The sequence below is a fragment of the Heterodontus francisci genome, chromosome 23, assembly GCF_036365525.1.
Source record: "Heterodontus francisci isolate sHetFra1 chromosome 23, sHetFra1.hap1, whole genome shotgun sequence".
NCBI lineage: Eukaryota > Metazoa > Chordata > Chondrichthyes > Heterodontiformes > Heterodontidae > Heterodontus > Heterodontus francisci.
Genome location: NC_090393.1, coordinates 56,731,411 through 56,750,465, shown reverse-complemented (window position 1 = coordinate 56,750,465; position 19,055 = coordinate 56,731,411). Strand labels below are relative to the sequence as shown.

At 43.4% G+C, this 19,055-nt stretch overlaps 1 protein-coding gene across 2 annotated transcripts in view; it reads left to right on the top strand.

Moving 5' to 3' along the window:
• The window catches only part of ypel1 (yippee-like 1), a 103,932-nt gene that overhangs the window by 75,185 nt on the left and 9,692 nt on the right, over positions 1 to 19,055 (top strand). Inside the window, exon 7 of one of the 2 annotated variants that reach the window (XR_010977294.1) lies at positions 368 to 1,133. The exons of the other annotated variant lie outside the window; for it this stretch is intronic. The gene's annotated coding sequence lies outside the window, so the exon portion shown is untranslated. Of the gene's footprint in view, positions 1 to 367; positions 1,134 to 19,055 lie in introns of those variants that run through there. 2 annotated transcript variants of the gene reach the window in all.

Genomic DNA, 19,055 nt, shown 5'->3' with positions numbered 1-19,055 from the left:
CATTGTGAGGAATTGATTATTGGTACATTGAGTGACTTTCAATACACTTTGAGGGCTTGATTATTGCTACATTGTGAGGGATTACTATCCATGCATTCTGAGGGATTTATTATGGGTACATTGTAAAGGATTGATTATCAAATACATTGTGAGGGATTGATTTTCTGTATGTTAGAGATTACTGATGCATTGTAATGGATTGATTATCGGCACATGGTGAGAGATTGATTATCAATATGTTACAAAAGTGCTTCTATATCTTTTTGTTAAGTATATGTTTTTGAGGATTTATATTTAATTTGTGAAGATGGATTCATTGGAAGGCTGAAGATTTCATACAAGCTTGACTTTGCTTTGTTGTTGACAGTTCATTGAAAGGAAGATGTTGTTTACAAACATCCTTGCTCGAAGTGCTTTAAGCGATAAACAACTGAAACCTTTGTGACCTGGGAAAGATGTTTACAGAGAAGTGACAGGTCAAGATTTATAACTTGACTTTTGAGTTTTTGTGGTTTCACTTTGGATGGTGTGTTCGGGTGTGAAGACAGTTGGAGAAAACCAGCCAAGAGAGCAGCCACCATCAGCTCACCCTCTTCCATCTCTTTGCGAGCTTCCTGAGAATCAAGTGTAAGAAATAGAGAAACTGATGCTGCATTTCTCCTAGAATGGCTACCAAACTGATCCTCAATGTCATCTGAAAAGAACTGCTCGACAAAGATCACAGCGACAGCCATCTACGCGTATTTGGGATGCCAGACCAAAAAGGGAGAACTGACTTCTTTCCATATTGTCTCTTTTTTTTCTTCAAGAATGAGCAAGTATTTGGCCAAAGTATCTTTTTTCAGGCGCTGCTTCACACACCACTGACCACCTCCAGGCGCGTATCCATTGTCTCTCGAGATAAGGAGGCCCAAAAGAAGAAAGAAAATCTTTTTTGTCTTTTTTTTTGTAACAGAATACTGCAGAGAGAATTTCTGTATTTTTTCAGTGTGTGTTAGTTTGTGTGTGGGGAATTCAAAAAGGGGAACTTTCATATTTCAATCTGTGTTAATGCTTTGCTTCATTGCTGGTTAAGTCTTGTTTCATAATAAACTGATAATTTTTTTATTATAGAAACCTAGATGGTGTATTTTATTCTGGGATAAAGGGTAGAGTATATGATTACCCAGTTACTGATGTAGTCAATGAAATAAAAATATGTTGTGATCTGTGAAGAAGTGGAACTAGAAAAGACAGTGTACTCCTCCCTCCTTGGTCATAACATCTTTGGGTGGGATAACCCAACACCAATGTGCAATTCTAAGTGGGATGATAATTGAAAAGAGGAAAAGTTTTGTTTTTTAAAAAACAGGTTTCTCGTGCATCAGAGTAAAATTTACACGACTGGAATGTCTCAGTTGCTATGACCTTTCTGGTACAGGAGGATGTATCCCTGAGTGATTTGAGAAACTTAACGAATGCTATACTAAAGGATTTGGCAGAATTGTTGGTGTTCGAGTTAAAACAAGGAACTAAGAAAGCAGACATAATTGCAGTAATGGCATACCATTTGAAATAGGAAGAAGAAAAAGGTGAACCTGATGGTAGTGCAGTTGAATTAGCTCAAATTCAGTTACAGATGAAGCAGCTTGAGCTTGAACAGGAAAAAGAGATGAACAAACTTGAACTACAATGTCAAAAAGGAAGACCAAGAGAAAGAACGGAATTTGAATTAAAAAGAATGGAATTAAGACAAAGGGGTGGCCTTGACTCCAGTGAAAGTTCTGGTGAGAAAAGATCTGACTCCAGCCCAGGACCCAGTGGAGAGCTGTTTAAAATTGTACAAGCCCTCCCGAGGTTTGCGGAAAGGGATGTAGAGGCATTTTTCATTTCTTTTGAAAAGATAGCCAGGCAGATGAAGTGGCCAAAGGAAAGCTGGACACTGCTTATACAAAGCAGGTTGCTGGGCAGCGGTCCTGAAGTTTATGCCATGGTTTTTGAGGAGGCTCCTGCATATTATGAGATGGCAAAGAAAGCTATTCTTGCTGCGTATGGTTGTGCGTAAAATGAAGTGGGAGGCTCGGGGAGCCCTTCCCGACCTGCTCCAGCCTCCGCTGCCACTTTACATGGGGCAGCGTCAAAAAACGGCCCGCACACCCCAGGCCAAACAAGGCCCTTAATAAAAGCCCGCCACCACTGGGATTTTACCATTGGTAAGCGGACGGCCCAGGCCCAAGAAAAGCCGCCTGTGAAAAGGAGGGAGCTTTCTGACTGCCTGTGGGGGGAGGGTGGGGGGGTTGGTGAGCTCCTGATCAGGCACCCTTTCCCCGATTGAGGGCCGCCCCCAATGCTCCAAAGAAAACAAATCCAATCTTTCCTCATAGCAAAATTCTCCATTCCTAGCAACATCCTTGTGAATCTTTTTTGTACCCTGTCTAGTGTGATCACATCCTTCCAGTAATGTGGTGACCAGAACTGTGCGCAGACATCTAGCTGCGATCTAACCAGTGTTTTCGACAGTTCCAGCATAACCTCCCTACTCTTATATGCTAGGCCTCAAAGTGTTCCAAATGCCTTCTTAACTACCTTATCTACCTGTCCTGCTACCTTCAGGGATCTGTGGACGTGCATTCCATGGTCTCTCTGTTCTTCTACACTTTCCAGAATTCTATCATATATTGTGTATTTCCATGCCTTGTTTGTTCTCCCCAAATGCATTACTTCACACTTCCCTGGGTTAAATTCCATTTTCCACTTTTCTGCCCACCTGACCTGTCCATTGATATCTTCCTGTATTCTACAGCCTTCTTCCCAGCTACCCACACATGGCCAATTTTCATACCATCTGCAAACTTCTTAATCATGTCCCCTACATTTAAGTCTAAATCATTAATATATACCACGAACAACAAGGGACATAGTGCTGAGCCCTGCGGAACCTCACTGGAAACAGCCTTCCAGTCACAAAAACACCCATCCACCATAACTCTTTGCTTCCTGTCACTGAGCTAATTTTGGATCCAACTTGTCACTTTCCTTTGGATCCCCTAAGCTTTTAATTTACTGATCAGTCTGTTATGTGGGACCTTGTCCAAAGTCTTGCTAAAATCCATGTTGACTACATTAAACACTCTCCCTTCATCGAACCTTGTTGTTGCCTCCTCAAAAAATTATATCCAGTTAGTCAGACACAACCTTCTCTTAACAAATCCATGCTGACTGTTGTAGGCCTGCAGCCACTACTTTTTGCACCTTTTATATTCTTGCATTGTACTTTGGCTTTGCTCTTGATTTTTTTTTAAACCTGTATTGAATTTTTCAAGGTTACTTTTTAGACATTGATTTAAAACTAAGTGTGATTGTGCTCTGACTAAGTCAGGTTATTAATCAATGATGTAATCAATGGTAATTAGTAGGCATATTATTGACTGAACTTGTTTTCCTAAGAACTCCTTCATTTTTGTTTTCATGCTGGTCAAAGCAGGCCATGTTCGCAGCTGTTGTTTTGTCTAAAGTACTTTTTTTTTCTTCTTAAAAATAACAGTTGTTTTCTATAGTTTAAACAGCAGTCAGTTCTTATGGTCTTTAGTGACCCTTGAACTACAAGCCAGGACAATGGATAGCCTTGCACATGGGGTGGTCCACTATGGTGTAGAGTCAGATGATGGAATTGAATTGATCAACCTAATTGACAGCAGCTGAGAGACACCATCAAAGAATGTGTAAACAGCCTGGCAGCTGTGTAGTGCCTGTGAGAAGAAATTGATAAGGACTCATGGTTGTCAGACTCTTGTTTTGAGAAAGTTTGATGGAGACCTCGGAAAGCTGGAATGGAGCCAGAAATTGGACTTAAAGGGGCACAGCATCCAACATTCAGGGCTGCAACCGGAGTGGACTAGTCAACCACTGAAGACTACAAGATGAAGGGACGTCGATGAAGTGACTGACCGGAGAGCCCTCTCCCACAGAATCACAGAATAATAGTGCAGAAGAGGCCTTTCAGCCCATCGAGTCTGCACTGATGCATTAAAGACACTTGACCTTACCTAATCCCATTTGCCAGCACTTGGCCCATCGCCTTGAATGTTATGACGTGTCAAGTGCTCATCCAGGTACTTTTTTAAAGGATGTGAGGCAACTCCCTTCTACCACTCTCCCAGGCAGTGCATTCCAGACCGTCACCACCCTCTGGGTAAAAAGGTCCTTCCTCAGATTCCCCCTTAAACCTCCTGCCCCTCACCTTAAACTTGTGTCCCCTCATAACTGACCCTTCAACTAAGGGGAACAGCTGCTCCCTACCCACCCTGTCCATGCCCCTCATAATCTTGTACACCTCGATCAGGTCACCCCTCAGTCTTCTCTGCTCCAGTGAAAACAACCCAAGCCTATCCAACCTCTCTTCATAGCTTAAATGTTCCATCCCAGGCAACATCCTGGTGAATCGCCTCTGCACCCCCTCCAATGCAATCACATCCTTCCGATAATGTGGCAACCAGAATTGAACACAGTACTCCAGCTGTGGCCTTACCAAAGTTCTGTACAACTCCAACATGACCTCCCTGCTTTTGTAATCTATGCCTCGATTGATAAAGGCAAGTGTCCCATATGCCTTTTTAACCACTCTATTAACCTGCCCTTCTGCCTTCAGAGATCTAGGGACTTCCCAGTGTCAGGCCATTCATTGAATACTTCCGTGTCACATTACTCCTTCCAAAGTGTATCACCTCACACTTTTCAGGGTTAAATTCCATCTGCCACTTTTCTGCCTATTTGACCATCCCGTCTATATCTTCCTGTAACCCAAGACACTCGACCTCACTGTTAACCACTCGGCCAATCTTTGTGTCATCCGCGAACTTACTGATCCTACCCCCCACATAGTCATCTATGTCGTTTTATATAAATAACAAACAATAGGGGATCCAGCACAGATCCCTGTGGTAATCCACTGGACACTGGCTTCCAGTAACTAAAACAGCCGTCTGTCATCACTCTCTGTCTCCTACCAATTTTGAATCCACCTTATCAAGTTACCCTGTATCCCATGTGCATTTGCTTTCTTGATAAGTCTCCCATGTAGGCTTTGCTGAAATCCATGTAAACTACATCAACTGCACTACCCTCATCTACACACCTGGTCACATGCTCAAAAAATTCAATCAAATTTGTTCGGCATGACCTCCCTCTGACAAAGCCATTCAGCAGGGGAATGGGAACCTAAATTGTAGTGCCAGTGTACAGGATGTTGAGAGTAGTGAGGTCAGGGATAAGGTTACAAGGACACAAGAGGGCACTGGCAAGCAAGAACCTGGTTTAAAGTGTGTCTACTTCAACGCCAGGAGCATCCGGAATAAGGTGGGTGAGCTTGCAGCATGGGTTGGTACCTGGGATCTCGATGTAGTGGCCGTTTCGGAGACATGGGTAGAGCAGGGGCAGGAATGGATGTTGCAGGTTCTGGGATTTAGATGGTTCAGTAAGAACAGAGAAGATGGTAAAAGAGGGGGGGGTGTGGCATTGTTAATCAAGGAGAGTATTACAGCGACAGAAAGGACATTTGAGGACTCGTCTACTGACGTAGTATGGACCGAGGTTAGAAACAGGAGAGGAGAGGTCACCCTGTTGGGAGTCTTTTATAGACCTCCGAATAGTTCCAGAGATGTAGAGGAAAGGATAGCGAAGATGATTCTCGACAGGGGCGAGAGTAACAGGGTAGTTGTTATGGGGGACTTTAACTTTCCAAATATTGACTGGAAATACTATAGTTCGAGTACTTTAGATGGGTCAGTTTTTGTCCAGTGTGTGCAGGAGGGTTTTCTGACACAGTATGTAGACAGGCCAACCAGGGGCGATGCCACATTGGATTTGGTACTGGGTAATGAACCCGGCCAGGTGTTAGATTTAGATGTAGGTGAGCACTTTGGTGATAGTGATCACAATTCGGTTAGGTTTACCTTAGCGATGGGCAGGAATTATAGCTGGGGGAAAGGAAATTATGATGCGATTAGGCAAGATTTAGGATGCGTAGGATGGGGAAGGAAACTGCAGGGGATGGGAACAATCGAAATGTGGAGCTTATTCAAGGAGCAGCTACTGCGTGTCTTTGATAAGTATGTACCTGTCAGGCAGGGAGGAAGTTGTCGAGCGAGGGAGCCGTGGTTTACTAAAGAAGTTGAAGCGCTTGTCAAGAGGAAGAAGAAGGCTTATGTTAGGATGAGAGGTGAAGGCTCAGTTAGGGCGCTTGAGAGTTACAAGCTAGCCAGGAAGGATCTAAAGGGAGAGCTAAGAAGAGCAAGGAGAGGACACGAGAAGTCATTGGCGGATAGGATCAGGGAAAACCCTAAGGCTTTCTATAGGTATATCAGGAATAAAAGAATGACTTGAGTTAGATTAGGGCCAATCAAGGATAGTAATGGGAAGTTGTGTGTGGAATCAGAGGAGGTAGGGGAAGTGTTAAATGAATATTTTGCATCAGTATTTACAGTAGAGAAAGAAAATGTTGTCGAGGAGGATACTGAGATTCAGGCTACTAGGCTAGATGGGATTGAGGTTCACAAGGAGGAGGTGTTAGCAATTTTGGAAAGTGTGAAAATAGATAAGTCCCCTGGGCCAGATGGGATTTATCCTAGGATTCTCTGGGAAGCAAGGGAGGAGATTGCAGAGCCTCTGTCCTTGATCTTTATGTCGTCATTGTCGACAGGAATAGTGCCGGAAGACTGGAGGATAGCAAATGTTGTCCCCTTGTTCAAGAAGGGGAGTAGAGACAGCCCTGGTAATTATAGACCTGTGAGCCTTACTTCGGTTGTGGGTAAAATGTTGGAAAAGGTTATAAGAGACAGGATTTATAATCATCTTGAAAAGAATAGGTTCATTAGCGATAGTCAGCACGGTTTTGTGACGGGTAGGTCGTGCCTCACAAACCTATTGAGTTTTTCGAGAAGGTGACCAAACAGGTGGATGAGGGTAAAGCAGTGGATGTGGTGTATATGGATTTCAGTAAGGCGTTTGATAAGGTTCCCCATGGTAGGCTATTGCAGAAAATATGGAAGTATGGGGTTGAAGGTGATTTAGAGCTTTGGATCAGAAATTGGATAGCTGAAAGAAGACAGAGGGTGGTGATTGATGGCAAATGTTCATCCTGGAGTTTAGTTACTAGTGGTGTACCGCAAGGATCTGTTTTGGGGCCACTGCTGTTTGTCATTTTTAGAAATGACCTGGAAGAGGGTGTAGAAGGGTGGGTTAGTAAATTTGCGGATGACACGAAGGTTGGTGGAGTTGTGGATATTGCCGAAGGATGTTGTAGGGTACAGAGGGACATCGATAGGCTGCAGAGCTGGGCTGAGAGATGGCAAATGGAGTTTAATGCGGAAAAGTGCGAGGTGATTCACTTTGGAAGGAGTAACAGGAATGCAGAGTACTGGGCTAATGGGAAGATTCTTGGTAGTGTAGATGAACAGAGAGATCTTGGTGTCCAGGTGCATAAATCCCTGAAGGTTGCTACCCAGGTTAATAGGGCTGTTAAGAAGGCATATGGTGTGTTAGCTTTTATTAGTAGGGGGATCGAGTTTCGGAGCCACGAGGTCATGCTGCAGCTGTACAAAACTCTGGTGAGACCGCACCTGGAGTATTGCGTGCAGTTCTGGTCACCGCATTATAGGAAGGATGTGGAAGCTATGGAAAGGGTGCAGAGGAGATTTACTAGGATGTTGCCTGGTATGGAGGGAAGGTCTTACGAGGAAAGGCTGAGGGACTTGAGGTTGTTTTCGTTGGAGAGAAGGAGGAGGAGAGGTGACTTAATAGAGACATATAAGATAATCAGAGGGTTAGATAGGGTGGATAGTGAGAGTCATTTTCCTCGGATGGTGATGGCAAACACGAGGGGACATAGCTTTAAGTTGAGGGGTGATAGATATAGGACAGATGTCAGAGGTAGTTTCTTTACTCAGAGAGTAGTAGGGGCGTGGAATGCCCTGCCTGCAACAGTAGTAGACTTGCCAACTTTAAGGGCATTTAAGTGGTCATTGGATAGACATATGGATGAAAATGGAATAGTGTAGGTCAGATGGTTTCACAGGTCGGCGCAACATCGAGGGCCGAAGGGCCTGTACTGCGCTGTAATATTCTAATTCTAAAAAAAAAAATTCTGACTATTACTAATCAAATTTTGCCTCTCCAAGTGGAGATAGATTCTCTCCTTCAGAATTTTCTCCAATAGTTTCCCTACCACTGACGTGAGACTCACTGGTCTGTTGTTCCCTGGCTTATCTCTACAACCTTTCTCTACAAATTTCTCCGGAGACTTTGTGATCTATGTACCAAAGGGAACTGTACCATTTTAGGGAGCTGTCTTGAACAGACTGAATGGGATTATAGCAGTTGTGCTATAAGATTGCTGTCTTTCTATACTCTTTTCCTTCTGTTTTTAATAAAGTTATCTATCTTTTCTATTTTTATCAATAATTATGTAATAATTGCTTAATAAAAAATGCTGTTTTAACACATTATTTGGTATTGAGTCACTCATTCCTGTTACGTCCAGAGTACAGCTCCGAACCTAAGTGAGACTCCACAGGGGACTCTCGCATCCCACACTGTCCTTGATTAATCCGTGTCTCTCTAAATGAAGATATATCCTGCCTCAGAATTTTTTCCAACAATTTTCTCACCATCAAGGTTAGGCTGACTGGCCTATAATTACTCAGGATACCCTTCCTCCCTTTTTAAACAATGGTACAATGTTGGCAGTCTTCCTGTCCTCCGGCACCACACTTGTAGCCAGAGAGGACTGGAAAATGATGGTCAGAGCCTCTGCTGTTTCATCCTTTGTCTCCCTTAGCAACCTGGGATGCTGATACACATTTCTTCTTGGGCTGGTGCACTATTCACATTGAAACATGCTAAATACCTTAATATTTCCTCTCTCACTATGTTTATCCTATCCAATATTTCACATTCCTCCTTCTTTACTATAGTGTCTGCTTCGTCACTTTCTTCTGTGAAATTAGCTGCAACGTATCCATTAAGAACCATGCCTACGTATGCACCTCCATACACAAGTTTCCTTTTCGGTCTCCAGTTGGACCTACTGTTGGCTTCGTTATCCTCTTGCTCTTTATGGATTTTTAAAACATCTTTGGGCTTTCCTTGATTTTACTTGCAAATATTTTTTCATGTCCTCTCTTTGCTATCCTAATTTCCTTTTTAATTTCACCCCTGCACTTTCCATATTCCTCCAGGCTTTTTGTTTTATTCATTCATGGGATGTGGGCATCACTGGCTATGCCAGCATTTATTGCCCATCCCTAATTGCCCTTGAGAAGGTGGTGGTGAGCTTCCCTTTTGAACTGCTGCAGTTCCGCAGTATTGAGCTCTTGACATCTGACATTTACCTTATCCGACCCTCTATGCTCTTTGACATCTGGATTGGGACGGTGTCTAGATTTGAGTCCCACCCTTTTTCTTTGTTGGAACATATTTGTTTTGAACCCTATCTCCTCCTTGAATGCCTCCCACTGCTGTGACACTAATTTACCTTCAAGTAACTGTTTTCAATCCACTTTTGCCAAATTACATCTCGGCTTAGTAAAATTGGCCTTTCCCCAATTTAAAACCTTTACTCTTGGTCTATCTTTATCCTTCTCCGTAACTACTCTAAATCTAACTGAATTATGATCACTACCACTTAAGTGCTCTTCCACTGATACCGCTTCCACCTGCCCAGCTTCTTTCACGAAGACTAAGTCAAGAACTGCCCCTTCACTTGTTGGGCTTCCTCCATACTGGCTAAAATAAAGTTCTCCAGAATACATTTTAAGAATTCTGTGCCTTCTGTACCTTTCACAATGAATTTATCCCAGTTAATATTAGGGTAGTTGAAATCCCCTACTATAACTGCCCTTTAGTTTCTGCACTTTTTATCAATTTGCCTATATGTTTGTTCTTCTATCCCCCTCTGACTGTTTGGAGGTTTATAAGTACACTCCCAGTGGAGTGATTTCCCCTTTTTTGTTCCTCAGGTCAACCCATATAGCCTCAATTGATGCTCCTTCTGGCATATTATCCTTCCCTCTTGAGTTAACAGTCAGCTTAGAATCTGACCCTCCCCAAGAAGCCTGTGCAGCTTCTTTGCAATGTTAAAGGGTTATTTGCTCTTTCCCAGCTGCATATCCGAAAGGAAATTATATAGTCAATGAAGACAGTTAATGTGTAACTGAATGCTCTATTATTGTACACATCCTGAACCATTTAGTGAAGTTTGGGGATAATGTCTGTGGAACCTTTGAAAACACCAAGACAAACACAAGCGAGAGATCTCCTTAAGCAGCGAGACATAGTGACCTGACAGCACTGTGGTCAGGGCATCGAGCAGTCACAACTTCATCCCTGTGACATGGAGTTGGATTCGTCTCCATGAACCCACTCTCATTCCCTTGCCATTACTCAGTGCAAAAAAAGGTTTCTTCATTTTCTTGTGATGCTAGATCTAATGCAATGTACTTTGTTAGAATACATGTCACTTTCAAAAAAGATTTGTTAGATTCTCCTGTTCGAAAGAGACTCCTACATATAGGGGTTAAATGGATTATTGTTGCAATACATTTGGTTGCATGACATTCAAAAATTGAACAGACTTTCAATATTCCTGTTGGTACTGCAACAATTGTTCTAATCCTGGGAGAGATTGTCGCTGATTATCCAACTCAGTCTCCACACTTTGGAGTAACTCACATTTCTGGAGTGGCTGTTGGATTCTATGGAGTTGCATCATTTAAATATTCTGCACACGCTCCCTATGACCCTCACACATCGTGTTGAGAGGGCCCAGATCAACTAAAAGCACACAGCCCTTAAATAGTTGCTGCTAAAATTTAAGGCCATATGTCATTTAAAAGCAAATGTGTGCAGAGAATGGGGAAAAGATAGTGGGAGCCTTGACCAATGCTCATAAACAGAATCTGCAGATTTCAGCCTTTGCAAATAGCTGGAGAATAATTGGCCAGCGAATGGACCATCAGTATGACGTGGAGCCCCAAAGGATATCTGTGGTCCCCTTGTTTGAAGGATGGCAAAGTGGACATTCTACTGCATGACATGGGGCAAGGAGAATTGCCCTTTATTGGCACTCCAGGGTTCCCAGAGCACAGCACTGCACCATGCTTGGCAGGAACTGACAACCACACTGGATACTATCGACAGTATCTGGAAACAGATACAGGAGAAGGTGGCATGCTTTAAGGGAGCTTAAATGTAAAACTAACCAACAGTACCATGAACCAGCCACAAAGTGCACCCTGTCAATCTGTTCCAAGTAAATTTGTTGGTGCGTTTGTGGCTGGAATATCCATTAACCACGTAGAGAGCCATCGACATAGTAGTTGAGAGCGATGAAGATTGCGTCAACCACTTTTGGTGCTGTCCTTTATATTGCAAGCTTTCCGTGGTGCCCTCCCTGCAGATGACAAAATCCTGTTGTGCTGCCCTGGAGCAAGATGAAGCAGTTGTGCTGGGCAGTTGGCCAGTATGTGTGCCAAAGGCTGCGTAATGGTTTGGGGCCTGTTGATTCCACCGGTACGACTAGTTTCATCTTGTGACATCTCTACCATTAAACTGAGATGCTTTCAATTCAACCTTACCTAAATGAGTAAGTGGACATGATTATATGGTTATATAAAAAGGCATATTTCACTAAAAAGTGCTATAAAGATTACAATATTAAGTTTCTCTTTATCTCATTCCAAATTTTAAAAATCATTCTCAGGACCTGGGTATCCAGGCCAGCATTTATTGCCCATCCTGAGTTTGATACAACTAAGTCCCTTGCTGAGTCAATTACAAAGCAATTAACAGGCAACCATTTTCATGTGGGATGGAGTCACAGGCTAGACTGGGTAAGGATGGCAGGTTTATTTCCCTAAGGAATATTCATGAACAGATTGGCTTTTGTGACAATCCAACAGTTTCATGGTCACTTTTACTGATACCACCTTTTATTTTCAGGTTCTTTAAAGTGAATTCAAATTCTCAAGTTGCTATGGTGGGATTTAAACTCTCATTTATTTATTTAGAGATATAGCACTGAAACAGGCCCTTTGGCCCACTGAGTCTGTGCCGACCAACAACCACCCATTTATACTAACCCTACAGTAATCCCATATTCCCTACCACCTACCTACACTAGGGGCAATTTACAACAGCCAATTTACCTATCACCTGCAAGTCTTCGGCTGTGGGAGGAAACCAGAGCACCCGGCGAAAACCCACGTGGTCACACGGAGAACTCCGCACAGGCAGTACCCAGAATCGAACCCGGGCCCCTGGAGCTGTGAGGCTGCGGTGCTAACCACCGCATCACTGTGCCGCCCTACTGCAATTCTACTGCAATATTAGTCCAGGCCTCGGGATTATTGGTCCAGTCGAAGAGACTTAGTAGTTGGCAGGAAAAAAGACAGAGGCGCAAGGGGAGAGCCAACTGTGCAACAGCCCCAACAAACAAATTTCTCTGCAGCACCTGTGGAAGAGCCTGTCACTCCAGAATTGGCCTTTATAGCCACTCCAGGCGCTGCTTCACAAACCACTGACCACCTCCAGGCGCGTATCCATTGTCTCTCGAGATAAGGAGGCCCAAAAGAAAGAAGAAAAGAAAGAACATGACCATAACACCACCAGACCTGCATGCAAAGGAGAAAAAGAGGGTACAGATCCCTGAGAATTGTGAGTGTTGTTCATTTAAATATTTTTGCAAGGAATCTTGGGGGCCTTAACGAGACTTATTGATGAAATGGACATCAGCTGACGAATGATCGAAAAACAAGGAATTGCTGTCTTGGGATAAAATGTTGGTTGTGTGCTCTCACTTGCCCATTCCCTCTGCTCCGCCTGTGCTCCTGCTCTCCCAGTGCATTGGATTGGAAAATTATCCTGGGAAAGTGCAATAATATCCAGACATGACAAAAATATATCTAAGCCAGTCAATTGTATTGAGAGTTACATAGAATTACATAGTTGGGGGTAGATTTGACTTTTTGCAACAGTGGAAAATGGGTGTTAGCAAATCAGCAGCTGGTTTTACATCTCGCTGATTGCAATTTCCATTTCCCCAAATAGCACATGCATAGGCTACTCCAGGCGCTGCTCCACAAACCACTGACCACCTCCAGGCGCGTATCCATTGTCTCTCGAGATAAGGAGGCCCAAAAGAAGAAAGGCTGTTATCACAAAGCCAATGGAACCACAGAAGTATGTAAATATTTAACTAACCGTGATGTTGGGTAGTTCTTCTATCAGTGGTACTATAGGAAAGAACCATTCCCAGAGTGATAATCAGCCAGCAAAGCAAGATTGGTCAGACCCATTAAGGTTCCACCAACCATATTTGCATTGACGTATCTACCTGGCAAAAACGGCAGGGACCTGTCTTTGCTGAGTTTGGGGTAGCAGAGAGCCAGATGCAGAGCTGTCTCATCTGCAGCTGGGGCATCTGTAGCTACCATGGAACATAGAACTTTATTTTTATTTGTTTTTGTGGGATGTAGATGTCGCTGGCTAGGCCAGCATTTATTGCCCATCCCTAATTGTCCCTGAGCTGAGTGGCTTTCAAAGGGCATTTTTAAGCATCAACCACATTGCTGTGGTTCTGGAGTCACATGTAGGCCAGACCAGGTAAGGATGGCAGATTTATTTCCCTAAAGGACATTAGAACTGGCAGAGCAAATACCAGCTGCAACTCAAACCTGCTTCTACCTCCTCCAGCCATGCTTCAATATGAATAGTACACATTTTGGCTCTTCCTTAGATATTCTGTTGGGTATCGCTATGGTGGCCACTCTTGTAAGCGGCCTCCATATCTTACATTCAGGAGTGTGCCCCACATCGCTTGATATCTAATTATACAATAGCATAACTTGGAGACATAACAATCAAACCCCTTTGTGATCCTAACATATCTGTGACGTGCCTCGTGCTCTTCTCTGATGTTTCAGGAGCTGGACTGACTTTAGTGAGACAAGACTAGATGTGAAGCATTAAGCTTTTTTAGTTTACAAAGAGCAAGTAAACATAGAGAGCAAAATTATAATCAAAATTCACTCACTTCACTTAACTTTAAACCTTTCATCATCAATAAGAAATATAACAATATACCATGTCATATTATCCCACATTGGTGGACTAACATAATGTATCCTGGTCAGCCTCCTAGTCCAAACTGGCACAGAGCTTAAGATGATTGAGTTTTCCCTTGCTAGGCCATGCTTCATTTCCTGTAAAATTTCATTGTAGATTTCATTGGAACAACAGTGACTCATTTTCAAATATTATTTGTAGGAAAGAATGTAAGAACTCTGTAGAAAAATTGTGTTAAAATCTCAAAACATGACAGTGGACATATGGGGTGGCATCATGGAGTACCACAGAGATTGAATCTTCTTGTCACTGTTTCAAGCAGCATGCTCTCCAGTTCAGCAGCCATCCCACAGGCTGATTTGTCATTTGCTTGGGGATTCATCCTTTCACATTGAGTTTCTTTTCTAAGCTAGTCTAATGATGGCCATGAAACCACTGTTGATTGTTGTAAAAACCCATCAGATTCACTAATGTCCTTTAGGGAAGGAAATCTGCCGTCCTTACCTGGTCTGGCCTACATGTAACTCCAGACCTACAGCAATGTGGTTGACTCTTAAATGCCCTCTGAAATGGCCTAGCAAGTTACTCAGTTGTATCTAACCCCTATGAAGTCAATAAAGGATGAAACCGGACGAACCACCCGGCATCGACATAGGCACCGGAAAAGACAATGGCAGTCCCAGCCCTGTCGACCCTGCAAAGTCCTCCTTACTAACATCTAGGGGCTTGTGTCAAAGCTGGGAGAGCTGTCTCACAGACTAGTCAAGCAACAGCCTGACATAGTCATACTCACGGAATCATATCTTACAGATAATGTCCCAGACACCCCCATCACCATCCCCAGGTCCCACCGACAGGACAGACCCAGCAGAGGTGGCGGCACAGTGGTATACAGTCAGGAGTGAATTGCCCTGGGAGTCCTCAACATTGAATCCAGATCCCATGAAGTGTCATAGTATCGGGTCAAACATGGGGAAGGAAACCTCCTGCTGATTACCACCTACCGCCCACCCTCAGCTGATGAATCAGCACTCCTCCATGTTGAACACCACTTGGAGGAAGCACTGAGGGTGGCAAGGGCATAGAATGTACTCTGGGTGGGGGACTTCAATGTCCATCACCAAGAGTGGGTCAGTAGCACCACTACTGACCGAGCTGGCCGAGTCCTAAAGGACATACCTGCTAGACTGGGTCTGTGGCAGGTGGTGAGGGAACCAACAAGAGGGAAAAACATACTTGACCTTGTCCTCACCCATCTGCCTGTTGCAGATGCATCTGTCCATGACTGTAATGGTAGGAGTGACCACCGCAAAGTCCTTGTGGAGCCGAAGTCCCGCCTTCACATTGAGGAGACTCTCCATTGTGTTGTGTGGCACTACCACCGTACTAAATGGGATAGATTTTGAAAAGATCTAACAATGCCAAAACTGGGCATCCATGAGGCACTGTGAGTCATCAGCAGCAGCAGAATTGTACTCAACCACAATCTGTAACCTCATGGCACGGCATATCCCCCACTCTACCATTACCATCAAGCCAGGAGACCAACCCTGGTTCAATGAAGAGTGCAGGAGGGCATGCCAGGAGCAGCACCAGGCATACCTCAAAATGAGGTGTCAACCTGGTGAAGCTACAACCCAGGAATACTTGCGTGCCAAACTGCGTAAGAAGCATGCAGTGGATAGATCCAAGCGATCCCATAAGCAACGGTTATGACCGAGGCAGGAGCAATGCACTGTCAATTGAGTCCCATCACTTCACAGGTTGCAGCATATGAATAAAGTTTTCCCACCCAACTGGAAAACAGCCAAATTAAACACTTTATTAACCCCCAGAATAAATAAAATACACCAAACCAAGTTTCTTTAGACAACAACAAATTAACTATTTATTACTAAACTAAATCTTAATACTATTAAGATAAATTTATGTCTCAAGGCCTTATAACTTCTTATTTTAACCTAACCTCCATGTTCATACACATACATTCAAAAACTAATGGTTAACTGGTTTTTTAAAATGATGTTTTCAAAATTAGCTGTTTCTTAAGAATAAATAAATAACTGGGTTGTAAGTCTTTGTGGGTTATGTTCCTGATGTGTTAGGTGTCCTAGTGTAAAAAATAATCAGATGCCACTTGAAGTCTCCGGGCAGATTTGGTGAACAGTCTTTACTTGATAGACGTTCAACGCACTTCAGTTGCAGTAGGCGTCACACAGTTCCTTAAACAAGGAGTATAGCAACTCAGATTTTAAAACTGGCAGTCTCTCAGTAGAAATTTTACTGAAAACTCCAGCAAACACAAACAGACGACAGAGAGTCACACTTGAAGCAGAGAATTCTTAGAGTTTTGAAGTGAAAAGGATTTTACTACCTTCAATAACGTAAATGATCTTTTTGCAGGGTTTTTCTCTCTACTTAGGCAAACACAGCCTGTAACTCAATGTAGTTTTCTACTAAGAGAAATAGACAGCTTCTTCCTGCAGCATGTTTCGCTGGACTCAAAGCTGCTTTTAGCTGGTTTTTACACACAGTTCAAAGTTACAGTACACCATGTGACCTCCTTACTCTGCTGCTGTTGCCTAGGTAGCAGGTGCAGCTGCTGTACACACTGTTCAGTCTTAAAGCTTCTCACTCTGTCTTAAAGGTACACTGTTTTTTGACAGAGTCTTAAAGGCACATTGTTTTAAACAGAGGAGAAAATAAATAGTTCTGTGACAGAAGACACTAAAAGCATTCCAATAATAATAGAAAATCGGGGGGCAAAAGGGAGTGAGGAACTTAAAACAATCACTATCACTACAGAAAAAATACTAGGCAAACTAATGGAACTAAAGGTTGACAAATCCCCTGGAGCTGATGGCCTGTATCCTAGGGTCTTAAGGGTTGTGATCTTCCAACATTCTGTAGATTCTAGAAAGGTACCAGTGGATTGGAAAGATGCATATGTAACACCTCTATTCAAGAAAGGAGGGAGAAAGAAAGCAGGAAACTATAGACCATTTAGCCTAATATCTGTCATTGGGAAACTGTTGGAAGTAGTAAAAGCACATTAAGAAAATCATAATACAATCAAGAAGAGTCAATATGGTTTTATGGAAGGGAAATGGTGTTTAACAAAATTATTAGTCTCCTTTGAGAATGTAACAAGCAGGGTGGCTAAAGGGGAACATGTAGATGCAGTGTATTTGGATTTCCAAAAGGCATTCGATATGGTGCCACATAAAAGGTTATTGTACAAGATAAGAGCCCATGATGTTGGGGGTAATATATGCGTGGATAGAGGATTGGCTAACTAACAGAAAACAGATAGTCTGGATAATTGGTTCATTTTCAGGTTGGCAAACTGTAACTAGTGGGGTGTCACAGGGATCCATGCTGGGCCTGAACTAAAGGCCTGCTACCCGACCCGAACCCAACAGGACCCGACAACATGTGTCGGGTTCGGGTTGGATCGGGCCGCTCTTCCAGGTCCGGCCTTTGGGCTCGGGTCGGGTCGGGTCAGGTCAGGTCCTGGTCAGGCTGGGTCCAGGTCGGGCTGGACACACACAGCAAGAATTGTATGTAAGTGTTAAAAGTTAAAAACTTACCTGAGCTGGGAGTCCGGGATGTCAAAGAAGGAAACTCTGAGTCTGCGCGGTGAGTGAGTGAGCGTCTCTATGGCGTCATCACGGTCATGCTGCAGCTTCCTGAAGATTGGGAGTCGGAAGGTAAGTAAAGGGAACATTGTGGTGGTCGGGTCGGGCGCGGGGGGAAAATGGAGGGACTTGGGTCGGGTCAGGCTTGGGTCCGATGCGGTTCGTTCGGGTTGGGTTTTTCTTTTGTGACTTGAGCAGGCCTTTAGCCTGAACTATTTACAAACTATATGAATAAGGGATCGAGTGTATTGTAGCCAAATTTTCTGACAATACAAAGATAGGTGGGAAAGCAAGCTGTGAGGAGGCCAAAAAGGGTGGAATCTTCTGAGTACCACGGTGTTCCCAACAATGGGACCGGAATTTGTCGTAACTTCCACTCCCGCTGCAAATCCATTTCCCACACAATTTTGTATTTAAATTAGCCATGCGCTGACAGGCATGGGAACACGTGGGATTATGCGGCAGGGAGGGCCTTTCATTGATGGAACTTGCCGTCACTGCCCCAAGCACCATGATCGCCACAGATATAAAATATTCTGTTGTGACGGAAACCACAACTGCTAAATGGAAACATATTAATTTCATCATATGGAACATTATTTGAATGTTCACTGGACATTGAAATAACTTTGAGAGACAATGGGAGTACTGCCTGATTCAATTAGCCAGATGGGTTTTGTCAATATTGATGATCAAAAGACATTGACAGTCATTAGCTGTGTAAGGGCCAGCACTCCACCACCCCACCCCAGCTGAGAGTGTCTAGTAAACTTTGAGGAATCCACAAACCTCACAGGCGTGGCTGTTTCTAACAAGGAGCTAGTCACATGACTAACCTGCTGGCCAACCTGGGGAATGATTGAATTGTGCTCACAGTAAAGTTTTGAGGCAGACTGCTTTTTGAATACCAAAGAGAAGCAAGGCCTCTCTCTCTCTGTCTCTGTCTCTCTCTCACGCAAAGCTCCAGGGACTTTGGAAGTAATTTAAGCCTCAAGACAGAAGACCCTGCAGCCTTCTCGTACCAGCAAAACAAGTTTGAAAGTATGCACTGGGCCCCAATGAGAACTGAAAGACATAACTTCAATCAAAGACTTTACATCCAACTCAAAACCAGTAACTAAATTCTATCTACTACTTCAAACCGTCCCCCTTTAAATCTTTCTTCTCCTTGGTATCTATTTGTGTGTGTGTTTATCGGGTGTGCATGCTAGCGTGGCTGCATCACGTATCTTTAGTAGTTTTAACTGAGTTAGAGTTTGAGGTTAATAAACTTACACCTTTAATGAGGTTAATGCAGCAGCGAGGCCTGGACAATGTACG